The sequence below is a fragment of the Ambystoma mexicanum genome, chromosome 14 (assembly GCF_040938575.1).
Source record: "Ambystoma mexicanum isolate Mex_15411 chromosome 14, UKY_AmexF1_1, whole genome shotgun sequence".
In the NCBI taxonomy this organism is placed as follows: Eukaryota; Metazoa; Chordata; class Amphibia; order Caudata; family Ambystomatidae; genus Ambystoma; species Ambystoma mexicanum.
This window is the reverse complement of record NC_090940.1, coordinates 304,871,216-304,896,290: the sequence shown is the minus strand read 5'-3', so window position 1 is coordinate 304,896,290 and position 25,075 is coordinate 304,871,216.

Here is a 25,075-nt window from a genome sequence, read left to right as displayed (position 1 = left end):
CCATCCTATATTATAAGTTAAATACAATTTTTGAAACTAAATTTGATTCTGTTGTCCGTGTCTTACGCCATGATGCTGCCACAAAACCAAATCGAACACCATGGTCCAGCAACAACATTCTCCTCAAACCAAAATAATACTCAAAGCATACATTTGGTGGATCAGCATTCTCCTGCATCCCTGCACATCTTTGGAACTCACTCCCAAAGGAAATACATACAACAGAAGACCACCTAAAAACCAGAAAACTGCAAAAGAACTGTCTCTTTAACTCACTGAGCTAAATAGAAAACACTGTTGATGGGAAATGGGCAACACAACTCAAGAGCAACATCCAAAACAACTGAAAACTAATGAACCGAAACCTGGATACTCCAATGAAAAAAAGCATTTTAACACAAACCACCATAGTAGAATATGAACCCTGTCATTCCAACATAACCATCGCATATAAGGGCACAGACTACTAACAACACTAACTAACATTAATAAAAACATTCTGGTATCTTGCATACTCAACCACAAACGCAAACTAAAACACACACACATACCTCGACCGCAGCAGAAACTTAAAACCACCACTAAATGCACACACTCAGCAGCACCCAACTAAACACAACACACTACAGAAAACAAAACCAATTACACACAAATCATACCACACACTCATACAACAAACATCACATACCCCATACCAACTAAAAACAAACCCAGCACAAAGTGACTGTTTATTTTCGAACTGAAGCTACCAATAGCACATCAAAGCTCTCTAGCGCTTTCCCTCGCTATCCCACTAACTAATCCCTCCCAGACCTCCTTCTTTTCTGATCCGCCAGAGCACCTACAGAGACCATGAAAATGATAGCAGTGCTGTGTTTAAATCCCAATAACGATTCAAAGATGGCCGCCCATAGGAGTTAGACGTTCCTGCAGAGCTCCCAGCTACCGTCACGGGAGGAGGCCCACCACCCGGTGTTCCAGGGCGATTGGGAGCTGAATTCTGGGCTCCGAGGTCCCGCTGCGACGGGAGAAGCATTCACTTTGTGGACAGAGGAGACTGCGAGCCCACGGCAAGTGTGGAGGCTTAGAGTGGCAGGCGCCGGCCACGAGAGCTGTGGAGCATTGGCGGGCCGGTCGGAGACCCGTGAAAAGGGCAGCTGCGACCGAGACGGGGCCCGCCGGGAGGAGGCTTGCCCCGGCTTGAAAAGCTGAAAGGTGGCGGGTGGAGTACCCCGCCCCGGCCCCGGCTAGAGCAGAGGCCCTAAGGAGTCCGGTTCACGCCGAACACAGGAGGTAGAGTGTCGGGGAGCGGCTCACCTGGGCCGGTTGGGAGGCGGAGCGGAGCCCTGTGGGCCCCGGAACAGGGACGGCGAGAGACTGGCGGGTGCCGCCCGCGCAGTTTTGGACCCAGCTGGCAGAGCTGTGTGGCGCTCCCCGTGTCTGAGGCGGCGCAGCGGGGAGCAGCAGAGCGGGCCCGTGTGGGAGCGGTGGGCGGCCCGTGGCAGGCTGAGATCGCTGTTTTAGCTGAGGGGGAGCGGCCCGGAAGAGGGCCCTACATCGGCCAGTGGACAGTCCCGCTCAGGGGTTGGAGAGCGTGGTTCCCCCGGGCGCAGAGAGGAGTCCCCCCCGAGTGGGGGAGGAGGCACCAACGGCGCAGACATTCCTGGAGGCCCCATCTAGGGGAAGCAGGCTGACAGGGGAAGTTTCTGGCACCCCGGCCCGGCTGGCTGAGCTTGCTGGCTTAGCTGAGGGGGAGCAGCCCGGAAGAGGGCCCTATGTCGGCCAGTGGACAGTCCCGCTCGGGGGTTGGAGAGCGTGGTTCCCCGGGCGCGGAGAGGAGTCCTCCCGAGTGGGGGAGGAGGCACCAGCGGCGCGGTCCTTCCTGGAGGCCTCATCTAGGGGGATCAGGCTGACAGGGGAAGTTTCTGGCACCCCGGCCCCAGCGGATCAAGTAAGGAGCTCTGTGCAAGTGATCCGCACAAGTTGGAGAGGCTTTCTTCTTGGCATCATTGCTGCTGGTGGGCCCATGCGTGGCTCACGGAAGGTGGAACGGTGACCTAGTGGGCTACGGGATCTCATTATTTGCGGTAAGGATTTGGGGTACACTGGTCCCCTGTGCGCAAGCATCTGGCGGTGTGCCTCACTTTCAGCCCCCCCGCCGGCATGGCCACGAAGAATAAAGGCAAAAGTGGGAAAGCGCAGTCAGAACTTGGCCAGGCCCGGGGGACTCTCCCTAGCATCTGGCCAGTGCAGGAGGCGAGGGGCTCGACTAGACCCGCTGGGGAGGATCTGTCCAGGAGTGTCTCTCCGGCAGAAGAGGATGGCGCAGCTGCAATTTCGAGGCAAGATTTCAGGGGGGAGATGCACACTTTGCATACCAGTCTCACAAAAACCTTCCAGGAACAATTCCAGCTCCTTAGGTCTGACCTGAATGCGGCTATGGGGGAAATAATGCAGGAGCTGCGGCAGCAGGGTGAGAGGACAGATCTTTTGGAGAGAGGCCTGCAAGACCTGGCTAACGAGGTGACGGCCAGTGGTGAGGCTATTGAGAGACTCGACACAGCCACGCACAACCTGGAAATACAAATGGAGGACATGGAGAATAGATCTCGTCGAGTCAACATCCGAATCAAAATGCTTCCTGAATCGGTCCAGGACAGAGACTTAAAAGGAGTAGCCCAATCCATCTTCGCGGAGATCTTGGGGATTGTGCCCCCAGAGGAGATTGAGCTCGACCGCGTCCACAGGGTGGGCAGGGGCAACGTAGGGTCTCAATCTAGGCCCAGGGATGTTTTGGCAGCATTTGTTAGGTATGCCCAAAAAGAAGCAGTCCTCCAGGAGGCAAGGAGACAAGAGACAATCCAATACCAGGGAGAGTGTATAGCCCTGTTCTAGGATCTGGCGAGCAGTACCCTCGCAAAGAGGCGGCAAATGGGTCCAGTCCTTAAAGCTTTGAATGGGAAAGGCATTAAGTACAGATGGACATTTCCATTTGGTCTGGTGTTCGAGTGGGAAGGAGCTCAGAGGCGCATAACGTCATTGCAGGAAGGAGCGAGCATATTGCGCCTGGACTTAGAGGATGCTCCTGCGGGACCGGGGAGGAGGGGGGCAGTATCTGGCTCGGAACCAAGGTCTTGGTCCTGGTCGATGGTGGGGGAGAAGAGGAGGAGGCCGAAGCGGGATCATAAACCACCCGCGGGGAGTGGCGGGCGGTCCCCAGGGGAGGCGGGAGGGTCGGCACAAGAAGGATCCTAATCCCTGGTTTGCTTTATGGGTGCTGGGCCACTGACGGGTGAAATAGGCGGGGGGGGGCAGGAGCATCCATCCTTGAGTCAGAAAGGGTGGGTATACCCGAAGAGGGGAGCGGGAGGGAGGCGGGAAGGGCATGCCCTTCTGGGGGGTTGCGGACTGGGAGGAGGGAGGGGGGAGGGAGGTAAAGGGCAGCGGAAGGGGGGGAGTACGGATCGGGGCCAAGGGGGCAGAGGCTCTCCTTTTCGAGGCGAAGGGGACACGGGAGGGCTGGCCGCCAGACATCGGCCCCAGACGAGTCAGGCGGATGGGGTTGCGGGTGGCCGCAGAGTGCTTAATTTACTGAAATATTGTTCCCCATGATAAAGTGGCTAACGCATAACGTCAGGGATTTAAATACCCCCCTTAAGAGGAAGAAGTTAGAACAGTTTACGAAAAAGGAGAATCCTGACATCTTGGGGTTGCAAGAGACACACCTGAGACCTAAGGATCAGGGGCACCTTAAACTACGGGGTTACGACCAGATTTTTCATGCCTCGGGTGGGACTAGGGCGGGGGGAGTGGCACTGGCTATCAAATCCTGAGTAGGCCTTAGGATCTCCGAGGTCATACGGGACAAGGAGGGCAGGCATTTAATTGCATGGGGGTCGCACCAGGGTAGCCCTTATACCGTAGCAGTGGTCTACGCGCCCAATGTGGGCCAGGAACACTTTTTGAAGCGTGTCCTGGACAAGCTTGAGGACAATGCCCAGGGTCCAATCATCTTACTGGGTGACCTCCATATAGCTTGGGAAAAAGGTCGGGACCGGTCTGGACACTCGGATAGGGGCGGGGGGGCAGTGATGTCCTCGGATTTGATAAATAGGATCCATGGGGCGGGGTTGAGAGACGTTTGGCAGGAGATCAAGGGGGAGGAAGAAGGGTACACTTTCCTGTCGGGGGTCCACGGATCCCAATCCAGGATCGACTACATCTGGGCATCTTCGAGCCTGATAGATCGGGTGCAGGAGGTGGCGACATGCCCAATTTGCATAGCGGACCATAAGGTGGTTTCTATGATTATGGACTTAGGGCCCAGGGAGAGAGGGGTTTGGACGTGGAGGTACCCAGGACACCTACTTAGAGACCCGGTAATCAGGCAGGAGATCAAGGAAAAGATTAGGGACTTCTTCTTCTTAAATCAAAGGGAGGACACAACAGAAGAGATCAGATGGGACACCTTTAAGGCTATGCTGAGGGGGGAATTAATAGCGGCAGCATCGCATAGAGAGAAGCAATTGAAGGCGCTGGAGGCTCGTCTGGAAGAGGAAGTCGAATTTGCGAGGCAAAAGGCGGGACCGACCCCGTCTAGGCTCGCTATGAGGGATTATCGCAGAGCACTGGGTCAGCTGGAGCTACTTAGGACCAAGAGGGCTGAGGGAGCTCTCTTGCGGGTGCGCCAACATTTTTATGCCAAAGCAAATAAAGCGGATACTCTCCTTGTGAGGCTGCTCAGGGGTGCGAGATGCAAAAACACGATCACGGCCTTACTTACCGATTCGGGAAAGAGAGTGACGGAGGCGGGAGAGATTCGAGAGGCTTTGGTGTCCTTCTATGAGACCCTGTACACATCACAGACCCCCCGGGACGGTCTTCAGGAAGAGTTCTTAATTAAGGTTGAACTTGAGCGGCTGGGGAAGGAGGCAGCAGAGAGGTTGGATGGGGAGATCAGGGAAGAGGAGGTACTGAATGTGATTAGGGGTCTTCCTATCAATAAAGCCCCAGGCCCAGACGGCTATACTGCAGCGTTTTACAAAACTTTTGCAAACGTTCTGGTTACGCATTTAACCACCCTCTTTAATACGTTTAGAGCCACAGGGACAATAACCCCCTCCATGGAAGAGGCCAGGCTATCCCTTATTTTGAAACCCAATAAGAACACGGAAGAGCGGACCTCCTACAGGCCCATCGCGTTGATTAATATCAACGCCAAGATTTTTACAAAGGTGTTGGCAGCTAGGCTCGAGGATTTCCTGCCGGAGCTGATCCATCCGGGCCAGGCGGGGTTTATAAAGGGTCAGCAGACTGCGGACAACATACGGATGGTGGCCCACCTGGTCGAAAAGTCTCATAGAACAAACACTCCCGCGGTCCTTTTATCTCTGGATGCCGAGAAGGCTTTTGACCGCGTGGAGTGGTCTTTCCTGTTTAAAGTGATGAGGAAGATGGGTATTAGGGGGAAATTGTTGCGTATGGTACAAGCTAACTATCAGACACCCAGCATGAGGATAGCGGTGAACGGAGCTATGTCCAGGCCTTTTAGAGTGGGCAGGGGTACTAAGCAGGGCTGCCCTCTGTCCCCTATGCTTTACGCTATTTACCTCGAACCCCTTTTGCAGGCAATTGGGGAAGCGGTGGGGATTAAGGGTGTCCCATTCAGGGGGGTGGATCAGAAGGTAGCAGCATTTGCAGATGACCTCTTGTAAACATTGATGGCCCCAGTGGATTCCATCCGAGCAAGTAGGGAATTGCTGGAGGCATTTGGTGAGGCCTCCGGTCTCAAAATTAATCTTGCCAAATCAGAACTTTTGAATCTGACTATGAGGGGGGAAGAGTGTGATATTCTACGGGAGGCTACTCCTTTTCTGTGGAGTCCGGGGGGAATCCGATACCTAGGAGTGAGAATTACCCCGACCCTGGCACGGTGGTATCAAGCTAATTACCTACCTTTGTTAAAGGACATTGAACGGGACTTGCGCAGGTGGAGGAACCTCCCGATCTCATGGTTGGACAGGGTGGTGACGACTAAAATGGTAACTCTGCCGCGCCTGCTGTATCTTTTTTCAGGAAACCTCAGGCCGTCCCCACGGTCTTCTTCAAGAAACTAGACTCGTTAACTACAGACTTTGTGTGGAACGGGAAAAAAAACGCGGGTTAGTAGGCGTTTGCTGATGGCTCCGAAACGAGAGGGGGGCTTGGCTCTGCCTATCTTTCTACGCTATTACGACGCGACGCAATTACAATGTTGTAAAATCAATAAAAAGAAGTTACAAAAAAAAGTCCCAATAACATAACAAACATAACATAATTTAGCAAAATAAGGTACTGCACCTAAACTAGCTATGTACAGGGGCCTTAGTGGCTGTGTGTCTGAGGTTTTTAAACACATAGTCTGGTTTTGGTTGCTTTGCGGAAGGTGAGATGTGAAGGTTCAGCTCTGAGGGCATGTGGGAAAGTGTTCTTTTGCCTGGAGGCAATGAAGGGGAAGCTAGCATCCCCACCTCTGGCACGCTTAACTCTAGGGACAGGCAGTAGATTGGCGTATGGTGTTCTTGTTGGTCTGAAGGCAGGGGAATGATGACTCTGTGAGAGAGGCAGGGAGGCGCTGTGTGATGGATGCACTTGTGAGTGAGGGCACGAGTCTTGAAAAGCATGCGTTGGTGGACAGGCAGTCAGTGCGCTTGCTGTCTGGCTGGTGAGATGTGTTCTCTTTTGGGGATACCCAGTGCAACGCAAAGGGCGTTGTTTTGAATAGTTTGGCATTTGTCCAAATTATTAGCTGAGGTTCCCGTGAAGAGAACATTACAGTAGTTCAGCTTTGAGCCTATTAGGTCTCTATCTATGGACAGACAGTTTGTGGTGGAGAGGAATGGTCTAGTGGCGTTGAGGAGTTTAGAGTAGTAGGCTGCAGAGGCGGCAATTGCACTAACTTGTCTAGACATAGTTAGGTTGGCATCTAAATAGACTCCCAGAGTTTTGACTGCTTGGGAGACGGGAATGGTGGTGTTGTTGATGGTGAAGGATAGGCACTGGTTGTCTAGTTTAATATGTGAGTCAGTGGGGGCTAACAGTAGTAGTTCAGTCTTATACCCGTTCAGGGAGAGCCAGACCTCAGCCATCCATGTGTCCTTGAAGTTGGATTTGGCATTGACGATTCTTGTATTTCATGAGTTGGCCTTAGTGTGAATGATCGCTTTTTTGTATTCATTGGACAGTTTGTTGAATTCGTGTTTGTCTGAAGCAAGTTGATTGGTTTGCCACTTAGATAGCTCGGCCCGCTTTCTGGAGCAAAGGGCCGAGAGTTCCGGTGTAAACCATGTGTTGGATTGTTTGGTGCGCTTTGCCGGCAGTTAGGGGAGCAATGCCATCTATTGCCTCAGAGATAATAGTGTTGAGGGAGAGAGCCAGAGCATTTGGGTCTTCGGAAAATGGGGCCATTAGAGCTGTGACATTGAGGTAAGGGGCTAACCTCACTTTAGTGAGGAGGCGTGCGCTTCTGGTGGTGGAGGAGGGGAGAGACATGGCGAATGGTTTTTGGAGTTTAGGTGGGGAGAGGGTGAAGAGGATGAGGTAGTGTCTGTCCATGGGAGGGAGAGTTGGCCGTGACAACCGGTGGGCAGTTGTGGTTGTCAGGTATCGAGGTGGGCATGTCAAGAATCGAACAGGGCAAGCGCTGTCCTCGTCTTGTCAGACACAACAGGGGCATTCCAATAAGCGCCATTTATACCATCGATCATTGGTAAAGTTTCATTCTTTCCCTCTGAAAAAAGAGTTAACTCACTCCCGCTCCAAGTTCGTAAAAAGTTTTCCTTCCTTCCAGTCACAGTGGCGGTTGCCATGGAAATTGGGGCAGAGACACTGACTCCCTCTACGTCAGACGCACGTTATGGTCATGTGACCGTCACTTGATAAACTCTAGTTTGTAGTGAGTTAATTGCTTCTGATTTTGCATGAAGTGCGCTACGTTCTTTTGATCAAGACTCTGTTTCTGCTATTGACCTTTTTGTTGTTCCTGCCTTGCCTTCCCTTCCCTTCCCCTGTTTGAGTTTCCTGCATCTTGGTTTCACGAAGTTAAGTCTTCCATTCCTGCCTTACCCATCCATTGTGTTCCTTCCCCTTACCTGTTGCCTTCCTGCTACCATTTCGGAATTCCCCCAAAACTGCAACAGGCTTTATTCTTGTTGTGTTATCTCCCGTTGTCGAACCAGAACTCTCCCAGGACTGTATACTGCCTCACTTCTTGTCATTGTTGAAGATATCCCAGTTGCTGACCCGGAATGCTTTCAGGACTGCTTTTGTCTCGCGATTGATCACCGTCTATTGCCAGCTCATTACCGATCCGGACTTCCTTGGGTTGTTTTCTACTCTTTGGGATCTACACGACTGCAAGGGCTCCATAAGACTGCCGGTACCTTCCTCCTCACCTCACCCTGGTACGGACTAGAGACTGCCGGCAAACCATCACAGGGTGAGGGTGGAGCATCCTCATTTCGTTGGGTATCCCTTGTTGACCTTCCTTACCCATAGGCGTTCGCGTGCCGGCGGGAATAGTCCCATACCCCCATGTACCTGGCGGTCTTACTGGGAGCATTTGTTCTATTTGGAATATCATCTGACCATCCCATAGTAAGAAGTGTCTGTGCATATTCTTGTTTTCACTATCCAGTTTGGTCTTTGTAAGTAGTAAGCCTTCTATTTTCTTCTTTATGGTAACAGATATTTTCCGGATTTCCTTTGATGTTGATGTTGTTACAAAACAAAGTGTGTCATCTTGGAATTCGATCAATAATACGAAGTGAGTCCTCTGCAATGCGTTTGGCTCCATTCTTCCAAACAATTGGTGCTGGTTTATTTGTATCCAGACACAGGGTTACATTATAGGGTAGAATTCTTCTTCTACACTACAGGGGCAACTTGAGCAGGCTATCTTGACAGTGGTGGGCTATCCAGTCGATGGTGCGACCTTTGCTATGGGTTGGATTAGATATGGAGTGTGAGAAGCCTAGTGTTTCCAACGCCTTGCTAGGGATTTAGCTGGGGTGTCGTTAGGATAATGTAGTCCTAGATTAAGATTGCCTGCTAGAATAACCTTGGAGGAGGTTTTGAGGTTATCTGAGATGAGGTTTGTGATGGTGGAGTGGAAATCTGCAGGGGGAACAGGAGGTGGTAGACAATGTGTAATGTGATAGTGCAGTTGTGTGAGGTAGTGAGTTTGAGGTTTAGTAGGTCACAGTTACTTGTGATTTATTGGTCAATCATTCTGATGGTGATGGAGTCTTTGGCTATGGGAACTACCCCGCCACATTTGGAAAGAGGGTGGTCTTGTCAGAAGATGGTGTAACCCAGTGGGAGTGAAAGAGCAAGGGCAGGGCCAGATGCTTCATGCAGCCAGGTTTCTGTAATAGCACAGAGGTCAAGGTTGTGGGTGATGATCATGTCGTGTATTTCTACTGCGTGCGCTGGGAGGGAGCTTGTTTGAATGGACATCGATATTGACTGGACTGATGCACGTGGACAGCATATTAGGCAGGGTAGGCGAGGTGGTATAATTAGTGTCTGCGAAAGCAGAATCACCTTTGTATGCGGGCATAGTAGATGCAGTATGTGGCATGGAGGCTGGAGGCAATGAGGCATTAGCAATGGCAGCATCATTTGTGGTGTGGGTGGTGGGCATGGCGAGCTTGGTGGTGGCTGTAGTTAAAGGGGCACCACCTAGTTCATTACACAGGGGTGCAGTCTGCGTTCTAGAGGCAGCATGGCAGGAGGTACTAGTGGTGGAGCGGCAATGTGGGCTCGCAGTATGTGTTTCATGCATGTGGGTCATGGGTGTTGTGGGCTTCTTGGGGGATGAATGATCGACACAGACGAGCAGTCTGGGGGCTTGTGTGGGGCGTGTGCAGGACATCATCCTCATAGTACATTACTCTGGAACAGAGCCTGCAGTTGTAGCTGGAGGTACACATGGGTCGTGTGATGTAAGGGGGTGCGAAGGTGCATGCTCGGAGGTGCACAGCATGGTGGGAGAGGGGAGCACTGTGTGCAAGCAGCTTTGAGCAGCACATAGTGAGGGTGGTGATGGGTCAGTAAGAAGTAGCCTGTACTGTGGTCCTGCCTCAAGTGGTTGGTGAGGCTGGATGGGGCTGGGCTTCCTAGATGATGCCAGGGAATAAGGCCTAGCAATGTGCTCGGCACAGTGGGTTAGGTAGATAGTACTCTTAGTTCTGTGTGGCATGTAGAATGCATTGTAGACAGGAATAACCAGGCAGGTACTTTTATAACAAAATTTGAATTCTAACGAAAGATGCAGAACAATATAAACAGGGAGAGATACTGGCAGGCAGAAGGCAACAATTTCGGAATTCAAGTAGTAGGAAGTAGGGTCACATAGCTAGAAGTAGAGTTACAATAGTTCAAATTAACAACAGTGGGAATCCCGGGGATAAAATGTCAGCAGCGAGCAGTAAATAACAGAAACCAAATTAGCAGTAGTAGGTGATATACAATGCAATTTAAAGGCTAAGGCTAAGTAATTATGGCATGTGCTATTAGACAGCGGTGGGCCACGACATACGCGGTTGGGAGAGCCTCCGCTATGCAGTGGGCAATATGGGCTGCGGACAGGGTATACTATCAGAGCAGAAGGGCATGCTTGTATTCATCTACGGTGGTGACTCCAGTTCACTTAGTGTGGTTAGCTAAGCATGGAGGGAGTGTGGCAGTATGCAGAGCAGGCGATGGGTGCGTCTGAGGGCATTCGGGAGACACACTGCAGTGAAGACAAGAGCAAACGAGTCTGGATTGTTGACGTGGTGTTGGCTGGTTGACATAGTGGTGTCCACAGAAGTCAGAGGGGTTGCGAGTCATGAATTTGGAAATTGGGCATGCAATGTAAACAAGGTAGAATAGCAGGTGCGACAGAGCGCATTCGCTTACCGGAACATCACAAAGATAGTTGCAGGGCGTGTTTGGGTTTGTTCACGATGGTCATGGCCTATGACTGCAGGCAGCTCCCGTTCCGACAGGCTTGGGACAGGAGCCTTTGCAGTGGACCTTCGCTGGAGGACCGGCTTACTACAAAGGATAGGAACTGAGTTTATAATACCCAGAATGAAAAGAGTTTTTGATTTTGGTAGAAGTATGAAAAGAAAACAGTCTTAGTTAAAATAACATATGAACACTTTCCCTAAAACCCAATTTAGAACTAGTGTTGTACACCATGAAGAGGATAGTTTAAAATCATGATCCTCACTTAATTGCTTGATTGTGAATTCACAGGGGGTATAAATTAAGTGTTCAAAAAAGGTCTAGGTGCCCCTCTACTGAGAACGAGCACGGCCAAATAACCTGTTCTATGGAAAGGTGCCCACTCAGGAGGGTTTACAGCCACGTTTTAGCTCATTGTACTTTTCAGACAGGAGAAATATCCAAATACATATCAGTCTGGTCCCACCCACTTAGGCAGTTCAGCACTGAAATGCTAGGCAATCATCCAGAGAACGGGTTATTTGGGCATGTTCATTCTCGGTATGGGGACTCCCAGACCCTCATTTTTAATGTATAAAGCAAGTGGGCCCAGATAAGAGGAAATGAGAAATATTCTGAACAAACTACAAAAAAGCCTTATCAGAAAATTGGCATTTAAACAGAAGTCATGAGGGCAACTTGACGAGACAGCTGCTTTGAAAATGCTCATTCATTTTAGCAACTCCATGCTAAATACCCACAGGCAGATGACTCTGATGGCCCCTGTGAGGAATCTGAGAGCATTCTCACTCATTTCCCCAATATATCCTCCTCCCAGGTGGTATGGGGAAGGACGTCGCTTTTGGATCCTGACCCTGGGGGTGGATATACGAGGGAGGTTCACCTGGGTCGAGGAGACTTGGGGAGTGGGGATTAGGCACCCTCAGGTGAGATGCAGTATCCTCCATTTCCCTTTCACAAGGAGTCAAACATCCCCAAAGCATTTATAGGGTATTATCAAGCTCTACCCTATTACTCCAGAAAACACCGTCCCAATAACCGCCAATCAGGTACATTCTCTTTTTATTAACACTGACATTCACAAACACCACTCTGGTACTGGGACGAGGAAGAGGGATGCCGAGTACCATGAGCATTACTCAGTAAAGGAACATTGCCTGCACTTGGGACCTGGAGGGTGGTTTAAATGGCCCGCTGCAGTGAGGCTAATGAGATTGCCTGTGGAAAGCTTGCAGGAGAAGCCGGAGGAGAGACCAGTGAGACGTGTGCCCGGAACTGCAGAGTCGCTGCAGCGGAAGGGGGAAAGGTCTCTGGTGGCAGAACTGATCTGCTACCCTCCAGAAGTCAGAGGGACTCCTTCTCTGTTGAAGAGAGGCGGCGGAGATCTTGTAATCGAGGCGCGAAAGCCGGTAGCAGCAACAGCAACAGAGAGCCTGCCGATGAGAAGAGCAGTACCTGGAGACAGCGTACCTGGTGAGTCAAAGGAGTTTGAATGACTTTGGCACGCTCTGGGGTAAAGCGCATGCTCTGTGCGGGTTGAATCGCTCATGAGTGAGCGAGGGATCGTTTAGGCACTGTGAATGCCAGTCCAGCTTAAAAGAAAGACTTTTGACAATACGCTAACTTGAAGGCTATAACTTGAAGGTTAAGAAAAGTGTATAGAAGGATTTGTGAATACCGAACTGTGAATCATATGCAATTGAGAAGGCAAGGAAAGGGCAGCAGAAATAGAAGTATTTGAAAAGTGTGAAAACGTCCATGAGCAGTGTGCAAATTCCCAGCAGGGCAGTAAACTGAGAATTTGATAGCAAGTTATGCAATGTGCTTGAATGGAGTGAAATGAAGTCTTATGTTTTGAATACCAAATATAAAGAAATCAAGTGTGATATTCCCTGATACAATAGAACTGTGAATGGTATAAACTGAAGAGAACAAGTATTGGCAAGTGCCATAACAATATAAGGAGCTGTGCAAACTGAAAGAATAAGCAATGGTAAAAGCCTTAAGAATGTCTGAATGTATTACAAGTGAATGGTGGCAAAACAAGTCTTGAGAGAGTATCAAGAGGAAAACCCAATATCACTGTGAAACTGAAACAGTGACAGTGTAACTGTGAAGAAGCAGGTAAGGTGTGTCGGTTGCGTGACCTGTAATGGGTGGACCATGTTATCCGACAACTAGACCTAGACCGAATACACCCACCTAAAGGAAAAGCCACATAAATCACCCATAAACTTGTGTTGGACTGCCAAGGAGAAACCTGGGTGATCTGATATTATTGAACAGAGATTTTGTGATATTGGTGATATTGATGAAAAGCAAATCTGACAGAAAGCTGAGAAATATCCTAAGGAATTGTATTGGTTTTTGGAACATTGAGAGACTTGAAAGCGTGGGGAAGGGAACCCCTCTTTTTGACAACGTCAACGATCCTGAATCTTGGGGAAGGGCGAACCCCTTTTCCAACAAAGAGCTGGAAGAACCTCTGAACATTTGTTTCAATACTTTACATGTTGATGTTGATATTCCTACACATTATAGTCAAGTAGTTGTGAGGGCAAGTTTAGCTTTTGGACACAGACAGATATTTGCTTTGGACTTCCAGACAAAGACTCTCCTTAGTTTTAGTTAAGTAGGGAAATCTCACCATAACATAGGGCAAGATAGGCATTTCCCCAACCTTCTCTTATTTGAATAAAAGTTCTGACCTAAGGTTTACTCTGTTATATGTGTCTGCTTCTTGATGCCTTCACACCCCATTTAAGTGTACAGTCCTGAACTCGGCTGGATTGATGGTTTTTTTGTAATGTATATGGTAAAGTGGATCCATCTGTTGAAGAACTGCTTACTTTAACCTCCTCTAGTCAGGGATCTATTGCAACCAAACTGTTGACATAAGTAAAAACCAGGCATTTTGATTTTAGACTTGGCTATTTGAGGGAAGTGGAGAATGCCCTGGTAAAGCAAGCCTCATTGAAAATTGCAGGTCCCAGTGGGGCAGCTTTTGATGTTTGTAACCATAGAGTGGGGCTATTGGCACCATTGCTTGCTATAATATATAATGCCATTATAACAAAGGGAACATTTTACAACAAAAGCGCAGGCTAGTGATTATTATTCCCATATAAAAAGGTGTTAAAACCTCACCTTTATTGTTCCTTTTATCTCTTTGCTGGATGGCAGCGCCAGATTGTTTGGCAAAAATATCCCTACACAGATGGTGTGTTGGATAGAAATAAATGCACTTCTTGCAGACAAAAAGCTGGGTTTTTGGACTGATTTGCGTGCAACTGACCAAGGACTAAATCCACAGTCAATCATTTCAAAATATAAACCAATATATCTACATTTTGTTAACTTTAGATCCACCTTTGACTATGTAAATAGGTCACTACTTTGATGGACTCTATTAGATATTGCCCTTCCACACCTTTCATTGGCAATTTGAATACAATTATACACAGATAGTCAAGCAAAAATCAAGCAGTGGGGAATGGTTAGTTGTCCAAGGTGGTGCTTGGAGAAAGATACAGGTAGGTGTTTGTACCTCTCCTTGTTAATCTTTGTACTATTCATTTTTACAACAACCTTGTGAGGGTGACAGCAGTTGCCCCACGGTGCACAGATAATGCAGATCACATTTCCGAGACCCCTATAGCTCTGCACAAACTGGTGACAACATATATGTACTACGTGATGGCACGTGATTTAAGGGTTAATGCAAATAAATCAAGTGTAATGATAGCACGTACCTGCAAGCGAACTACCTTCAACTAAGTACCGTTCTGCCCGCTTCCTGCGCGAGACGCTGCTACTATGCTGCTTCGCTGCCTTCCTCGTTTGTCACAGACTTTTATGGACCATTGAGGTATCTAATGACTGCCAGCGTCTTGCAATACAACTTAAAATTCTGTTCCATTTGAAGACTCATTTTTATTTCTGTTTGTTTGCTTTTAGCAAAATGTTTCCCTATAGCTCTGCACAAACTGGTGACAACATGTATGTACTACGTGATGGCACGTGATTTAAGGGTTAATGCAAATAAATCAAGTGTAATGATAGCACGTACCTGCAAGCGAAGTACCTTCAACTAAGTACCGTTCTGCCCGCTTCCTGCGCGAGACTCTGCTACTTTGCTGCTTTGCTGCCTGCCTCGTTTGTCACAGACTTTTGTGAACCATTGAGCACAATTTTTCCTAAGTGTTGTGATACGCCCCTGGAAGGGCGGGACTTGTGTTCCCTTCTACATAACGTGCTCGCTCGCACACCCGCGCGCGCACCTGCAAGCAAAGTACCTTCAACCAAGTACCGCTTTGTCCGCTTCGCCCGGCGTAGCTGAGCGTTCCTGTGCCCTTCGTCCTGCACGTCATTCGAAAGGTTTGTTAAATAATTTACCTAGACAAGCCACTCCTAAAGTACTTGAGTGTCTATGTCTATGTTCAATCATTTATACTCTTTAACACCCTGTATGCCAGACCGTGCTCTTGTCTCTTCCAAGATGGCGGCCACAGGTAACATGCACGCAATGTGTAGAATGCATACATCGATCATGTTAGCTCCAAATCATAACACCAGAAACACACCCAATGTGTGTGTGCAAATGCTTCCAATGCGAGCTCACTTAACAGCCTGCCTTAACCATTTAGAAAACCACACCTGGCAGGCAACTCGCAAACCTCAAACTGCGCTCTTGAGCGCTCTATTCGAACTGCCCATGCAAAGGTTTTCACTTATAATGTTGTTTGTATGCCACATTTGTGGTCAGATTCTAACTTGCTATCAGCAGAAAGACCTATGAATGTAAAATCCATAGATCTCCCTACGCCTACCGCATGTGTGGACCTTTCAATCCACGAGTCTCTGCATAAGGATACCATCTCTATCTATGTGAGCCAATGTGAATCCCCTATTTCTAACTGTAGTAAAAACGTAGATCATCAACATGACATTTCCTCGATTAGTAGTGTGTCTGATGAAACATCGCTTTATGTACATCCCACACCTCGCCAAAGTCCCAAAGTGGTTATAGATCATCCTCCTTCTTCTCAACCCATGATATTAGACATCATTCTCACAGCCATTAATACCACCATTTTCAGTGTATTTAAACTGTTAGAACAATTAGACGAAAAGGCATCTAGGCAGACTACTCAAATAAACTCTATATGTGAATGGATTGCATCTTTAAAATCGTTGCCTTCCATTCCATAACCTTTGCTATGTCCGTCTCCCATTACCATCGTAGCCTTTTCAGAAATTATTCGACATATCGAAGCATTAGGCCGCACTGATAACCCACAGACAGGAGATGCCTCACGGGTGAGTCTATCACAAGATCTTGAGACCTTGCCCCCAGAGATACCAATTGAGAGGCGTGAAGCTGTTTCGGATATTGAAGCATCTTGTCCTGATATCTCACACTGCCCTGATCTTCCTCCTGTCCCCCAAAAAACCAAAAAACAAATGAAAAAGAAAACTATTCTACGCCATTCTCTGATTAAGAAGTCCAAGAACATGGCAGCTATGAAGACATCGAAGAACACCTTACCCACCTTTTTCAAAGCTGTCTCGGTTGGTTCAAATCCGGAGTCAGATATTGTTAAAAATACCTCCTCAAGACGATGCTGAAAAGGTGAGCACAATAGTCATGCCACCCCAAACCCTACACTACTCACCATAAACAAAATTGTAAGTGCTTTAGAACATCCTACTTCGAATGCTTTGCCAAACACTTTGCCCTCTGTATCTAATGATTTGACCTCCAGGGCTGCACAAGTACATCACGATAATGTTCAAAAAATCAAGAAAATCTCTGACACAAATTTACATCTAGACCACATAAAGACCTTGATTGATATGTATTTAAAAAACAAACTTCCAGTAGCGGAACGGATTGCTGAGATAACCTCTCACATTCCGTCTATGGATAATATGAGGTAGATGGTTGATATGTATTTAAAAACTAAACTTCCATCTATTGAACCATCTGATCGGAATTCACATCCCTCTTTTATCTGGACTGACAGGCCCCCATTTCCCCTAGATCCATCGTTTACTGGCTGTCAAGATATGACTAGAAATTCTACCAATGACCTGTCTAACTCTAACTTTGTTGCAATGCAAAAAAAGAACATTGTTGATGCCTTTTTTGATAAACAAGCGAAAATGGATACGGGCACCACTCATCCACATGTATTGTCGGGTGTCCCAACCCTTGGTCCCTTGGCTCCACATGCAACGAGTTGCACTAATAATGATAACAGCTCAATTCAATCAAATCAAGATCCACTGACTCATATGACATCTGGTTTGACAATACATGCCGGAGTGTCCTCCACCACGACAATGTTGCCCCAAGCCACACATACCAAGACATCTAGCAGATTTATTGAAAAAAAAATGTTATCCTCTCATAACAAACCTGACCCAAAATGTCATTCCCTCATCATGAAATGTAGAGGAGGCCAATTCCATATGTATGATCTTAACAGGCAATGCATTTTGAATATTTTCAATGATGTTGGGGACTTAGAAAATGTAATCACCTGTGATTTAGACCTAGCAGAGTTTATAGCGGTTCAGGACTTCGCTGTGGTGCGATTATGGATTCCTTCAGCGATAGTTGCTAAGACCATTTGGAATGCAAAGTTGTCGCTCTTCGATATGGGTTTCCTAATTTCTCAGGATCCTGATAGGTCTCAAAACCTATTTGAACCCATGATTCCTTCTTTATCTGGCTTCAAATTGATAGTACCTCAGACGCGAATCTATCAATCCACCAAAAATTCTTCTTTCACTTCATAACCACAAAAAGTATGAAATGCCTGTTCTCTAACTCTGTGTTGTTGGAACACAAGGGGGCTTGTGCATCTTCAGACTTCAATTGATAACTTTGTGCACCCCTCTGATGTATTGGTTTTTCAAGAGACATGGTTAACTACACCTCCAATATGGGACAATTATACGATCTCTATTGTACCTGCCAACAGAGGAGATAAGGGGCGACCCACTTCGGGCCTCTTGGTGGCTGTTAGTCTGTCTTCTGACTATTCCATTGAAGCCTGGCTCACATAGCCTTAATAAATATCTATCGCAACCCAATGGCAGTTTCAAATGGCCTTTTCCTTCAAGAGCTCTCTGACATACTAGAAACGGTTGCGCTATCAAAGGACATTACAGCTACTATACTGGCTGGTGACATAAACATCAATTGTATTAATCCTAAAAATGATTTTGCCACTCAAGAGACCCTAAATTGGTCAACCTTTATGTCGGATAGAAATCTCAAAATGGTGAATGGGGCAGTGATGGGTGATTTACCGGCAGGTACTACCTGGCACAGGGACAAACTTGTTAGTACCATTGATTATATATACGTTGACTCGAGTTTGTTTTCACAGATCATGTCTCTAGTTATTTCACTCCAGCCTCATAGTGATCACAGTTCACTTTTCTTTGAAATTCAGAGGCCTGTAGCTCTATTAAGTCTAGATAGACAATGGTATCGATCTCAGGTATCTATCAGACTAGAACTCGTTTCTCTTGGTCGACTACTAAGCTTAATGATATTAATCATATCATTGTGGAGAAAGGGGGGGGGAATTAACCTAGATATCTTGTCTTTGGTTTGTCCCGTAGGAGAAAGAATTCGATTTTCCACGCAGATTTGTGCGTTGACGTGCTGGTTTCTGAAAGTGTTTGTTTATTTAGATTTTTATATATAAAGTACAGACAGGGTTCTCATGTCCCCATGTGGTCAGCCAACACGTGTTTCGACCCGTAGGTCCTTTTCAAGGCTATGCATTCCGGTCCGGTGCCCCCTGTGGGGTTCTGGTATGGAAAGAGTGGTCCTGTATCTACAGTGGCTACAGTTGGGCCCTGGCTTTTCGTATCCGCTGCTTGATGCCTCAACACTAACCTGTGATCTTGCAACCAAATAAATCATAAAAAACCATCAATACTAGAGCTCGGTAAGGTCGGATCCAACCTAGAGCCCAAGATCCATTAACGTAATCATATCATGGCTCGACTTACACTGATGACACAATGTTAGAATATACCCATAGTCTCCAAAAATTCAAAAACAACATCTTAATTATGAAATCTAAGCCATCAACCCATTTGCATTCATTTGATGAAGAACTGAACAATAAGAGAGCCCTGTATAGAAAAGAACGTAAGCTCTTGCTTTCTACCTCCTCTGTATATCCACATGAAGCTCTTAGGACTGCTAAATGCAGGTACATGAATTGGATTCGTGCTCGACGATCCATCCTTTTTGAGCACGATGGTGAAAGAATGTTGAACACTCTTGCTTCAAAAAGATCTGCTGATATATGGAGACTTCGCAATCATACAAATTGCTCTAATCAAATTGGAGCACAGGCAAATGGAGTACAAGAAGATCAATGGATTTCGCATTTTACCGAGATGTATGCTGATCCCCATTTTGATAATTATACATATATCATGCAGACTAATACAAAATGGCTTCTAGATTGTGACATTGACTCCATTGTCTATTACATAAAAACCGCTAACAAATCTAGAGCAGCCGGCCCGGATGGTTTAAATAACAACATGCTAAAGGCCAATCCGGAGCTATGGGCCAAAATCTTATTTCATCTTTTTCAACATATATTAAGTGTAAAAATTTTACCTACCTCCTGGCATACGTCAATCATTGTACCCATTTTTAAAAAGGGGGATCGATCTCTACCAAAAAAACTATAAACCCATCGCCATACTTGACACACTGGGCAAGATTTTTGCAAAGGTTTTCCTTAGAGTCTTTTGTGCCTGGACCCTACATCAATCAAGTTTCATGGCAGGCATGGGTATGACCATAAATCTGTTTTGTCTAAATGGTCTAAAACTACAATGTCATTCGTCAAAACAGCAGGTCTATTTGCCTTTGTGGATCTACATTTGGCCTTTGACTCAATTTCCAGAGTCAAACTGATGGCAAAACCTGCCAGAGATAACTGTCCTGAAACACTCTCTTATATAATTTACAACTTTCACTCGCCTCTGTACAATCAGAATCAATCTGAATGGCCTACTTTCTAGGCCCATTTCCACATCACTTGGCCTTAAGAAAGGCTGCCTACTGGCTTCTGCTATTTTCAATTATTTCATTCATGACATCAAATACAATTTTGGTATTGTTTATTCTGACTCTCCTAGAATTAATGGTGTTCTTATAAAAGCCTTCAGGTATGCCGACGACATTGCTTTAATATCTAAGACTCCCTCTGGGCTGCAAAGGCTATTGACTGCATTTGATTCATATATAACCAAGAATGAACTCATAGTCAATACTTCCAAAACACAAGTGTTATTGTATAATCCACAGCGTGGTGGCCATACCTTGAAACATTGATCTATTAACAATGTGAAATTGTTAACTGTTCCAGCTTACACATACTTGGGGGTTATCTTTGAGGCAATATTGAAACCCACGAAACATCTTAGTCAGATTGAGTGTAAACTTATATCAGCCATGTCTCAGGCTCATATTCTCCTAGCCCGATATGGCAAATTGTCAGTTACTACAGCAGTGATATTTTGGAAAATGAAGGTCCTCCCTACCATAATTAATGGTTTGGAAACAGGTGTTCCCGTGTCTGCTTTGATTTTTGATAAATGGGAAGCAACATTTTGGTGCAGAGTATTGCACCTACCTCAGTGTGTTCCCATCTCGTGGCTACTTTATGAAATGGGAATCACCTCATTAGCTGGAGTTTATCAATGGAGACTATGTGCATTCTTGAGAAAGTGCCTCCTTTCCACTCATACAGAAACCATGCTAAAATTCTCTCAAGTTATATGTTCAGTACCCAAAATCCATTTATACGCAAATGGTTAATATCCACATATCAGATTTTGGTACATGCTGGTATTACCATTGACCTTCTTATATTAAATCCAGATGAATCTAAACTAAGAATTTATCAGATGGACTGGATTTATAACCAAACCAAATGTCTGCAATACAAAAGTGCTATTAGTCAACGATTTCCTTCAAAATCAAGAGGCGTAATGGAAAACAATTTTTCCAAAGCTCTGTCTGTCCATTATAGACACTCTATCTTGTATTTCCGCTGCCATATATGCCGAACCAGAGTTCTGTTATGTTTGCGCAAAGCTTTGTCTGTAAACCAAAACATTTGTCGTTTTTACAATACTCCTAGTACTCGTGAGACACTCGAACATTTAATTGCTCAATGCCATTTGTAATTTATCAGGAGACAAAAACATTTCAATAGGTTTTGCTAATTCTTTGCGACTATGGACCAACATCAATGTTGGTCGTTCATCTTTGGTTCCCCTGACTTGCCTCTCCAGATTGCCACTGTACATTTTTTGATAGCATTGTAATTGGACACCGTATGAGAATTTTATGAATTATGACCAAGTAATGTAAATATGATTATATTGGTTTCATGTTTTAATTTGCGTTTTTGCTATCTTTGTTACATCGTATTTGCTACATTGGATATTGTCCTCTCTTAATTTTGAACGTTGGTCTTATGTTTTAATCAAGTTTTTCCTTTTTTAATTTTTTGTCCTTGTTACTTTGCAATTGTTACATTGAACATTATCCTTTGATAATTTTGGATATTGATTTTAACTGTAAATTGAAAAAGGTTGATTAAATTCAACTAAATCAATTAAAAAGAAATTTAAAAAAAATATTAGTAAGCGTAACAAGTCCAATCCTCCGGCCTTGTCAAGTGTACCAAAGACCCCCTTGGGCAAGAAGTGGGGCGGTGGGAGAATCAGCCACTACTGACAATGACAATGAGGAAGACACCAAATAGGACCCCTTCCCATTTTACCCCTCTGTTCCAAAATGCCGCTGTGCAGACCACGTATTACTTGTGCCGTGCATCAAAAAAATACTTGCCAGTCTCTGCTTTTGGCCAGGACCTGCATGCCACCAGGGGAGGACATAAAAACCAGCATGGAACTAGCAGCAGTCGAGGAAGGCAGCTGGTGGCGAACCTGGTACACGGCAGATGCGCCACCAACAACACCAACGCAGAGAGAGCAACTGCTTCCACACATAGCAGTACCACTGCAAATGGAGCAGAGATCCTCCTCCACCAGAGTGAGCTCGCAAAACACCTAGACAGCATTTAGATTACAAGAGTCAAGAGGGGGGACCACCCTCACACAGTCCACTTAAAGGGCTCTAAAGCCCCTGCATAAGCTTTGGAATTTTCCAGTCGATTTCAACAGCATTCAGCGACCCTGTGCAGGGAAAGTGCATCGGGCACAGCCCCTAAATATGTTATTTTCTCATGTTTACCCACCATGTGAGGGGGAGACAGAGCCTAATTGGCCAGGGACAAATATCCAACCACAACAGAGGAGGCAGGATTAGACAAGGTAACAGGAAACCGGAATGGGAGGTAATCTGTGTGAGGTCAGTGGAGCTGAAGTTGGAGGATCAAGTGAACAGCAGGAGGAAAGAAAGAATGGGGCATCCTGGAGACATGGTGTGGAGAAGGAGAGGTGTTGGCTTAGGTATGATAGTGGTTCTGCAGTGTGAGGCTGAATGTTTGTGTGGCAATTGAGAATATGGTGTTAGTGTGAGGACCAGATGTTTTAAAGGAGGGTGTTTGAGTAGTAGTGGTGGGAGGAGAAAAGTTGTGGTGGAAGGAGAGTAGGAGTGGGAGGAGGAGAGTAGTAGTGAGAGAAGAATAATAGAGAGGAGGGAGTGGTGAAGTGGAGAGGGTGGAGTCAAGGAGTAGGAGTGAACATCAGAGGCATGAAGACCTGGTGGGACTGGTAAGGAAAGTAAGGAGGGAGTGTCAGGATTAGTCAGGCGAGTACAAAGGCAGCGAATATGGCAAGGGAAATGTGCACTAAATCACACAGTGAATAGCTTCGAATTAAACTACGTGCACACAGGAACAACGACTCATGTATGCTAGAAGCCAGGAGTGCAAATAGAGTGTGACAACAAAACCAATATATGAAAAGGGATGTGGGGTAAGCACCTGACCGCGAGGAAAGTCGGCAAGCGCCTTACCCCCAATTGCTGTTACAGGTACTGACAGCGCTAAACCCACGTGGAGGGCAAGCAATGACAGGATCTGTGAACTAACACTCTTGATGGTATTAAATAAGGGAACTAAAGAACTGTACTCACGAGGACGAGATAAACCTCTTGAATGTCAGCTAGCCCACGAATCCTGTTGATGAAACTGGGACCCAGAAAGGCTAGAACAGCAATGGGAGGAAAACTAAATACCTAAGTTGGAATAGTGATTACAAATTAGTGAGGAAAACATAAGCATTCACACAGGAGCTAGCTACAACCGCACACCACACCTAATAATCAAATGGGAAATAAATGCAGAAGTGCAATGGAAAACATGGAATGGATCCCAATAGAAAGTAAGGATCAGTAGCAGGGAAAAACGAAATAACCAATGCAAACTTCTCCCTACCCCTCCAAGGAAAAGACAGGAAGCTCATCTAAGAGGAAGGCTAAGGCATACGGGTTTACAGCAGCAAAGGACAGAGTCAAAGAAATATAGAACACAGACAAACTGGGCTGCATCTAAAAGGGGAAAGCACTGAGAAATGCTGCCTGCAAACAGAGGAAGACAAAAAGGGAATCAAGGGAGCAGAAATCAATTAGCGCATGAATCCGAGATTCAGGGCGGAGGAACAAGAAAACAGGAACTAGGAACTAGGTAAAAAGGCAAGGAACAAGGGACTAGTCACAACAGGAACACTGCAAACGATGACCAGCGCTGGACTGAAGTAAGACTGAGGCTTTTAAAGCTGCTTAACGAGCACATGCCTCAGGTGTGCTGATTGCTGCACCTGCAGCCACAGCTGTTACCTATCCTCCACCCAACCTTGTCCTGCAAGGGTGGAGGTGGAGCAGTGGGCCAGGCATTCTGGGAAGCATAGTCATTTGGTTAAAGAAGCATGCTGGCTGCCAAAAACCTGGAATGGATCCGGAAGGGAAGTAGCTTGGAAAATAGGGATTTAGCGCTCCCAATTCATCACAGCACTGTAGCATAAGGTTCGGAGGAAAGGTCCAGTAGGGAATAAACCCCAAATCATGCCCCCAATTGGTGGGAACGGGAGCGAAGGGAGCGAGTCGTGACAGTATACCCCCTCCTACGGCCGTCTTCGGGTGCCCGCCACCCGCACGAGACATCTTCTTTCCATGATGGGAGTGCTTTTTCTTTGGAGGTGGCACTGATGGAAATGGTGGCCTGTGGGCAAAGGCAGATGGACTTCCATGATAGGAGTGCTTTGTCTTTGGAGGCGGTACTGATCGAAACGGTGGCTTCTGGTGAGGAAGAGACTCATGGTTCGAAGAAAGGCATGAAGGACTTGCAGGACCTGAAGCAGAGTTGGAAGGTCCAGGAAGCTCAGTCACTGGGAGTGGACCCTTATAAGTCTTTGAGGAGGGAGGCAGGCTGGTGCAACATGCCTTAGACAATGGTAGAAGCCCTGTTAGCCTTTCTGCCGAGAGTGGACATGCGGGAGGTGAGGAAATTGCTGGCTTCAGGAAAGGTTTATGTTCAGCCATTAGAGAAGGTGGCGGCTGAGGTAGAGGTTCAGATTTTCTTCTGTCATCCATCTGGGAAAAGGCTTGTGGTTGGAAGTGACTAAGGTTTGACTGCACATGTTCTACGCCTTGGAGACCTGAAAGTCCAATGGGTTGTACAAGGCTGGTACTCCTGGTGACAGTCGTGTAACCACCTTGTTGCACGTGGGATACAACAGCAGGGACGTTTGGCATACTGATAGGAGTGATAGACGCAGTACTTGGTATTTCAGGCACACTCGCAGAAGGAGCAATAACAGACACATTTTGAACTGCAGCAGTCATTCCCGTCCTTTGGCTACTAGCACCCAACTGGTGCTTCTTGGCGGAATTCTGTTGCACAAGTCCTGTAGGTAATACGCCGGTCTGCACCACCCCCTGTGCACACCCAGGTGAGTGGTTCTGACTCACCACTTGGTCCAGCTTGATGACTCTGAAGCGGGAGCTGGCAAAAGTCTCAAACTCTGATGCTGCATTTTTAGGAGGCTCTGATGCTAAAGT